Source organism: Tupaia chinensis, unplaced genomic scaffold (genome assembly GCF_000334495.1).
Source record: "Tupaia chinensis unplaced genomic scaffold, TupChi_1.0 Scaffold145592_1, whole genome shotgun sequence".
Classification (NCBI taxonomy): Eukaryota; Metazoa; Chordata; class Mammalia; order Scandentia; family Tupaiidae; genus Tupaia; species Tupaia belangeri.
Window position 1 is genome coordinate 277,604 of NW_006205449.1, and position 8,887 is coordinate 286,490.

Genomic DNA, 8,887 nt, shown 5'->3' on the forward strand with positions numbered 1-8,887 from the left:
TCCTGCTGATCCTGTTTTACAGTGATTTGTTTAGATTTCATCCAAGAGACTCAAATATCAAATGTCCAACAAATCACACTGAGAAGCGACTAGATATTTTGAATGTATTTTAAATAGTCATTAAATTACCTACATTGGCTTATCTCATCTTTGAAATTTGCTGACCCTGCTTCTGAATGTTAATCATAGTTCTAGCTTTTTATTTATACTGTTTAATCTTAATATCTGCACATGAATTACTACCGTGCATCCCGATGCAACTTCCTGTATCTTCCTAGTGTTTGTGTGCCCAGGGGAAATGGAGCTGACTCTATAGGTGATTGTTGCATGGCCTTCTGCTTCAGAAAACTAGAAAAATGCATGCCGCAGAGCTGCAGGTGTGGCTGGTACTTAGCACATTGCAACAGAAGCACTCTCCCTAAAAGGAAGACAGCTATATTCAAAACAGGTGAATGTGGAGAAAAATGTGTAGGTGCTGATAATAAACATGGTTATTAAGCAAACAATGCAAAAATCTACATACTGAGCATAAAACCCCTATCTCACATCTGTTAACCACAAACATATACTATCAAAGGCACATTATCACCTGTTTTAATAAAGGGTTATTTTATAGTCAATAATTTAGAGTTAACAATAAACAAAAATGAAGAATGTTCTGTACAATGGACTGTCAACTTGGTTCTCCAGTTTGTTAAGAGGCTTCCATAACTCGATGTGATGCAAAGGTCGTCTATCTTTTCTAACAGCCAGTCCTGTAGAAGTCTAAAAGGTGTTTTTCTCCTCTCTGTGCTATAAAAATAGTATCTTTCTTTTATAAAAAGAAAGGTAGAATTAATCTTATAAAATCAGAGCAGATGGTACAATAAGAATGTGTCATCCTCCCAATATGACAGTGATGGCTGAAATTTTTCAGGGCACTAACTAAGACCCTCTACCTTCTGAAGGCATATAAAAATCTCAGGGGTAGCTGTTTATACATGGAACATAGGAATATTAGTTTTACTTTGTTTTGTACCAAAAACAAAAGGTCTTTTGATTGGTCTGAGGGCACATTAAATTTTATCTAGATTTGTGCATTATTAATAACTGGGCAGCAGACCCTTTAAGATGCAGTAAGTGAGCATAATTTACATGTCTCCTTCTTTAAAGGAAGCCAACATTTTGACATTGACATTTTCTTTGTTTCTCCTATATATATTTTTTCCCTCTTTATCATTCTTCCTAACCACCTGAAATGGATGGTTTAAATAATTCAACTATTACTATAACCTAGCTTTCCCTTACCCTTACAATTCCCACTGATAAATCAGGGGAGGAACACGAGCATGTACTGCGTGCACTGAACACTTTATTTGCAAAAGTTTGTTTCCTGTTTAGATTCACCAAGCTCATTACTAATGTAAAATACCTCACAATCTGTCATGACATAAATATGGGAATTTTAGTTGATAATTTTGTTAAATAACTCATTATACTCTTAAAATAGCGGTTCTGGCAAAAGAGAAGTCTCCATTAATTACTACCTTAACCAGAATAAATGGCTGATAAACAGCTTCTATGAGTCATTCTGCTAAAGCTCAGTATCTTAGGGTCTTTGGAGCTATTTACTATGGGGTGATAATTTCCATGTCTATGTAAGTCACATTTTCTTCATTTTAACTTTAAAAAAATACCTAAGTTCAAATATCAAAGGCAATCTGGGACCCCAAATTATTAAAAATGACTTCCTCTAGAGGCAACTTTAGGGTCTAGATCTTATGAACATTTTTTTGTATGCTTAAGGTACATTCCAAAATAACAATCATTTTCACAAAATGGCCCTGGCTAAAATTTGAAGATAATGAAACAGAAAGTTTTTCCTCGCATTGTTCACTGTTGTTGTAACTCAACGTAGCCCAGTAGAACAGGAATTAAAATTATTTACTCAGAACACAGTTTAGGTTCCTGAATTGCTTGGACTTTTCAATTTAAATGCCTTATATTCTTCTAGAGGCATTTGCTCCTCAAGTAGTCATTTGAACAGAAGATAATGAGGGTATTCTTTGTAAATCATAAATCAAATACTTTGCTTGTTGATTTTCATCATGATAGCTTTAACATCAGTTTATCTGAAAGTATCTAACGCAGTAAATTATATGGTCGATTTTCTATTCCCTCGTTTTTTCTTTCCTCTTGGCTACGTCTAGTAATTTTTTATTCATATCACTACACACTTGGTGCATTCTACATTCATAAAAATTCCTAAATACGTACAGTTACATCTATGCGACAGGATCATTCTTCAGGATGCTCTGGTCTGAATTAGAATGAATGTAAGGCAGTGTCTAAACGGTTGTTTCTACTTTATTGCACATAGTAAAATCTATTCATTTTCCATTAATATCCAAGATATCCGTTTGTGTTCATCACAAATGTACACACATACCATCATCCTCCTCCATAAATGGGTTAAAGTCGACAAGCGCTCAGGAAATCGGAAGATTTCTCTCTTAAGTTAATTAAGTATAATGGTATATTTATTTAGTGTTTTGCAGCTCTCCTCATTAGGGGGTATTGGTTCATGATGCAATGTTGATCGAACCTGGCCAAAGTGATAAATTGGGGTTCTTTTTAATCCCTTGTCCCTAAGTGATTAGTTTTTCTTTTAAAAGCTCTTTATAATGTTTCCTTAATGCGATGGTAAAATAAATAAACCTTTAGGTTCAAATGTAAGTGTCAACATAGATTCCACTAATTTGCTGACCGTTGATGAAAATTAAGCAGTGTACAAACTTTGGACAAAACGGATGTGTGTGAAGGGCAATTGAATACGCTTTAGCTATACCAGAGTTTCAGGAATATTGCAGGAACCAACTGGGGTGGAGGGTATTTTTATTTATTTATTTATTTACTTGTTTATTTAGTTTTAGTTTTAGTTTTATTGGTTTATTTTTTCCATGTGAGAGAGAGAAAGACTGACACACACAGACACAGACACATACACGCATACCCACAGAACTCCAACATGGTCTCAACACCGTAATCCACCTCTACCTTCAGTCAGCCAGCCCAGATCACGGGCAGGCATGTGCCTGTCTCAGGAAGGTCTCACAGCTGACTGAACCTGGCCACGCTGGCTGCCTTGCAGAGTATTGCATCTGCCTACCACTGCACCATCACCTGAACTCTCATTCGGAGCATATCTTCACAAATAAACGAATGCAACACACAAAACACACTCTCTTCCATGATCAGACGGATATGTCTGAAATACAGAGCCACAGCTTCTTGTGATAAATGGACATCATTCCATTAGAGGAATCCATTGGGGAAACCACAGTTAGAGAATTCCTGCAATACTCACATCATTTTCTCGACTCTTCTCAAAAGTGGGACATCTTAGCCCTGTAAAAGGGCATTTTCATTTTCATTTTATATCCAAGTTATTTCCCATCAAGCTATAGCACAGATCCAAAACAACTTCGTGGAGTTTATGGAGTGAGCGCTCTCAGGAAACCTTTAGAAAGCTCCTCACCATGGCTTTTGCTTTGTGTAACACAGAAGGTCACCCAGAATTTCTTTGAATTCACTAGTCCCTGTTTGGTCTTGACAGATAAATCGAGTGCCCCGGTAATATCAAAGAAGCACATTAATGTTTCTCTGGATATTGGTCTCTCATAAGTGCTGGTTTGTACTACTCTTAACCACTCTCCGACCACTGCCCTGCACCCTGCCGCATTGTGACAACCCTTACGATGGCGTCTCCTGTCCTTCAGTGAGTCACAGAGAGTTGGAAGGACGTGACCATGTTTTTGCATATTTATAACTTTCACCACGCCTAGCCCAATTTCATGCACCTAGGATGTGTGCAGGGGCGTGTAATGATTAAATAAAGGTGATTTAATAAAGGTTCTTGGAGGCAGGTAGTGAGAATGTTGATATTTTCATCACAAACTCGCATCTCCTGCATCTAAGATTTTGCTCTTTAGAACATTTCTGGTGGCATGTTTCTTCACAAAGCATGGTTTCACTCGGCTCCCTCTGCAGGACCAGAACAAATGTCAAGACTTCGCTGTTTCTGTTCATCACTCAAAGGCCTTGGCTCACTCTTCACAGAAACTTTCCTCATGTTCAAGTTTTCTCTCCGAATGTGAGCATCTGTCTCTTGGTCTAAATTTAACTCTTCAGCCATCATCCTCACAGTTAATCATGTATTTGAATCAGCCAAATCTCTGACCTTTTCAACATCTTCTTGGTCCCCACACGATAGGATGACTGTACATCACCCTGGACATCTTGCCTACTCCGAAACCTCCTGTGGCAGTCACGAAATTGTGACGCTTTTCATATTGCTTCTCTTACAATGCCAGATTTCTCGTTTCGGAATTCGTTTAAATTCCTAAAAATCATAATCCTTGCGCCTAACAGTGGCCATGGGTTTCTAAACCAACTTGAACTTCCACACACAGCTACTCTCCCTGCTGCTAGCACAGAATTGACTTTCCATTATTTAAGGGTGGATGTTTCAAGGTAAACGTTTTCATAACAGACTCCAAAGTTATGTCTCCACAAGCTAAACAATGAAAGTACTTCATCCTTGATAGTGTCATGTTGTAAATTTATGCACATAAAGGGAAGAGTTTGTTCTCCCGGAGAGGAGAGCATCTTTCAACAAGAGGAAATGGCCTTTCCTGATGGCCTCACAAGGGAAGGCCCAAGCTACACTACCTTTATTTTGAAACTGTCATGGTTTAGTTTTTCTCTCTCTGTAATTAGGACCTACCTGTGGCATGTTTGCATTTCAGTAGCACTTGAACATCTTAAGAGATGTATCTGACAAGCACGGGCTGTTTCTGTAGTAAACGTGAACCCAGCGCCTACTTTGCCCCACGTGAATCATTTCCTCATAAGCACCTCCAGCTCTCATCACTAGATACTGAATCCACTTTGTCTGTGAGGTAGAATGATCATTGAACTCGGTACTAGATGAGAAGGAGCATAGTATAGCAGCAGGTTACTCTGGGGAACGTAAAAGGCAGGGTATTCTAGAATCGTGTGACTTTGTGGATAAGTAACAAATTGTGACATGGTTAAAAGGGAGATTTTTCTGTAAATCATAGATTGTTCAGTGATTCATGCAATGATCAAGCTGGAAGAGTCTGTGTGGACCAACTAGTGGAATCCTCCCATGTTCTAGGTGATGGGGCACCTGTGATTAAGTGACTTGCACGATGTCATCCAGCCAGGTGAGGCAGGACACAGGTGAAGACAGGATGGCACCACACAGTGGTCTTTCTGAACCAGATTGCTGAACTTTCATCTTGGTTGAGTTTTGACTTTTAGGAGTTGAAATTATGATATCAATACAATTAGTAAGACACTTTCCTTACTGAGTGGAGGTTCCTGCCCTCCTCTGTGGCTGCCAAACTTTCTGTGTGTGTGTGTGTGTGTCTGGCAATTAAAAAAAAAATTAAGAGATGCACATGGGGTCACTGATGAACGGGCCACTTACAAACAGGTGGTCTTGTTTAACTCAGTGGTTTACTCACTTACATGGAGTTGGTGGTGGCAGGCTCAGGTGATACAGTGCAAAGAAAACATAACTGATTGTGAAGAGAAGTAACAAAAACTATAAGTATACAGAACTTCCAGAAATCAATAAAAGTGATATTGGAAAATTGCTTAAACCCCACACAAAGACATTTACAAAGAGAATCTGGCTGCCACCAGTTAACTGTTGATTTAACTCTAGAGAAGATCCATAGGGAAAATGATATCTTCTAAAGAGGATATACAGAGATCATACAATTAACTAAGAAATGTCACTAGAGAAATTGGTGAAGACCTAATGTATTTTGTGCAACTGTGACGATTCCTATGAAGATAGAGTAAAAGTAAACCTGAAAGGAAAGATGTTTTATGATATCTTACCATAAAAAATGATGTAAAAATGTTTACTATAAAATCATTTTTACCCTGTATTTTTATTTTAGGAATTATTTTTAAGTTGTAATATAAAACTGAGCTTTTTTTGCATATAAGGCAAAATGTATTTATTTTCATACTTTCCAAGTTTATAGTAAGTGTTATTTTCAAAAGTCCTGCCAAACTTTCTGTGTGTGTGTGTGTGTCTGGCAATTAAAAAAAAATTAAGAGATGCACATGGGGTCACTGATGAACGGGCCACTTACAAACAGGTGGTCTTGTTTAACTCAGTGGTTTACTCACTTACATGGAGTTGGTGGTGGCAGGCTCAGGTGATACAGTGCAAAGAAAACATAACTGATTGTGAAGAGAAGTAACAAAAACTATAAGTATACAGAACTTCCAGAAATCAATAAAAGTGATATTGGAAAATTGCTTAAACCCCACACAAAGACATTTACAAAGAGAATCTGGCTGCCACCAGTTAACTGTTGATTTAACTCTAGAGAAGATCCATAGGGAAAATGATATCTTCTAAAGAGGATATACAGAGATCATACAATTAACTAAGAAATGTCACTAGAGAAATTGGTGAAGACCTAATGTATTTTGTGCAACTGTGACGATTCCTATGAAGATAGAGTAAAAGTAAACCTGAAAGGAAAGATGTTTTATGATATCTTACCATAAAAAATGATGTAAAAATGTTTACTATAAAATCATTTTTACCCTGTATTTTTATTTTAGGAATTATTTTTAAGTTGTAATATAAAACTGAGCTTTTTTTGCATATAAGGCAAAATGTATTTATTTTCATACTTTCCAAGTTTATAGTAAGTGTTATTTTCAAAAGTCCTTAGTATAAAATGCTGGGTTTGTCATCCAGGCTCCCTGAGATTCTCCAGGGTCACCGGCAAGCTGCTCAGGCTAGGAAGGCAGCTTGCTCTGACTCGGGTATGTGGGTGGTTACCCAGGTGAAAGCCGAGACCACAGGATTAACGTGGAGGACCCCCCCGCCCCCCGCATTCAGGCCCAGCCAGCTTTCCGTCAAACATTCTACCTAAGTCTCAGAAAGTCTACGTTCAGATAGAAGAGACTACTGGTCAAAGCTTCTACAACTTCCCACTCTGGAATTGCTACTTCTGTCTGCATCATTTATCCGTTTATCCCACAGTTATTGAACAGATAAATATTAGACACTTACCAAGTGCCCGTGAGTTCCAGACACTGAGGTAGAGCTCGGGCTGAGAACTGTGAAGGGAGCAGCCAGTGTCACTGCTCTCTGGGAATGGGGGACTGAGGCTGAGGCCAAGGCTGAGCAGTAAGCCAAGTGACACGGGCAAATTGTGATGAAAGCACAGAAAGGAGACGGCAGGTTTCTATGGGAGGGCGTGAGATCGCCTTTGAGGACCTACCCAGGTCGAGGCTGGGAACACCTGCTCAGGTCAAGGATGCGTGTCCTGTTCAAGGCGCTGCCGGAGGTCGGTGTAGAAAGTGTTCAGGATGCTGGTGGAGAGACAGGAGGGCTAGACTGTGCCTACCAGCTCCACCATGTAAAATATGGTTTTCCCTTCCATCTTCTACAAGAACTACTTTCTGGAATTCAGCTTTCTTCTTCTCCAGGATCCTGTTGTTCCATACTTTAAACCTCTATGTCCAAAGTTAAGACATATTTTTTCTGGTGGTAAAAGTGGGTGCTGGCCCCTCCGCACCCAGTGAGGTGATTCAGGGTGTTAACACTACATCACAGCAGCATCTTCCACCCTCTGGGTAGACACAGAAGTTTTATCCCCTGGCTGCAATTCTAGGAAAGATTTTACTAACTCTTCCTTCAAACCTTCACCTCCTCCTACCTTGTTCATTTCAGTTAGCAATAACGACCCCTCTCCAACCAGGACACTGTAATATTGCTGGACTCTCTCTCTCTCTCTCTCTCTGTCTCTCTCTTTTGTAACCAACAACTTCATTTCCTGATCACACACCATCAAGAGGAGACTTCAGTCTTCTAACCTCTTCTAACCTCTCTGATAAACCCATTATCACCTCTCCTATGGGTTTTTGCAATAGACTCCTAAGTTTTCTGCTTCTAGGCTTTTCTCTCTGAAACCTGTTTCCCTCAAAGCCACAGAGTGATGTGACAAAGGTGCCAAACTGGCTTGATGCCTGTAGTGCTGAGTGATCTGTCAAGGCTGCCCTGCGCCTGCAGTAGCAGTTGTCAGTGAAGAGTGTTTCATGCCCCAGGGACATGGCCAGTGTCTGCAGACATTTTTGATCGTCACAACTGGAAGAAGCATTGCTACTGGCATCTGGTGGGAAGAATCCCGGGTGCTTCTAAATGTGCTTGTAACACAAAGGACAGCCCCCCCACAACCAAGAATGATCTGGCCTCAAATGCCCATGTGGTGTTGAGGAGTCCTTGGGCAGTAGTCCCTGCTCCAGGTACAGCGTGTAAGATGCTCTCCAACGCCATCCTCGCTTCTGTTACTCTCCTTTCCTTCAAACCTTCACCTCCTCCTACCTTGTTCATTTCAGTTAGCAATAACGACCCCTCTCCAACCAGGACACTGTAATATTGCTGGACTCTCTCTCTCTCTCTCTCTGTCTCTCTCTTTTGTAACCAACAACTTCATTTCCTGATCACACACCATCAAGAGGAGACTTCAGTCTTCTAACCTCTTCTAACCTCTCTGATAAACCCATTATCACCTCTCCTATGGGTTTTTGCAATAGACTCCTAAGTTTTCTGCTTCTAGGCTTTTCTCTCTGAAACCTGTTTCCCTCAAAGCCACAGAGTGATGTGACAAAGGTGCCAAACTGGCTTGATGCCTGTAGTGCTGAGTGATCTGTCAAGGCTGCCCTGCGCCTGCAGTAGCAGTTGTCAGTGAAGAGTGTTTCATGCCCCAGGGACATGGCCAGTGTCTGCAGACATTTTTGATCGTCACAACTGGAAGAAGCATTGCTACTGGCATCTGGTGGGAAG

The 8,887-nt window shown here is 40.0% G+C and overlaps 1 long non-coding RNA gene across 1 annotated transcript in view; it reads right to left on the reverse strand.

Annotated features, from left to right (window-relative positions):
- Positions 1–7,181, reverse strand: part of LOC102487839 (uncharacterized) — a 14,468-nt gene extending 7,287 nt beyond the window's left edge. Inside the window, exon 1 of the long non-coding RNA XR_337358.1 lies at positions 7,112–7,181. This is a non-coding gene — a long non-coding RNA (uncharacterized LOC102487839). The remainder of the gene's footprint in view (positions 1–7,111) is intronic.
- Between the last annotated feature and the right edge of the window lie 1,706 nt (positions 7,182–8,887).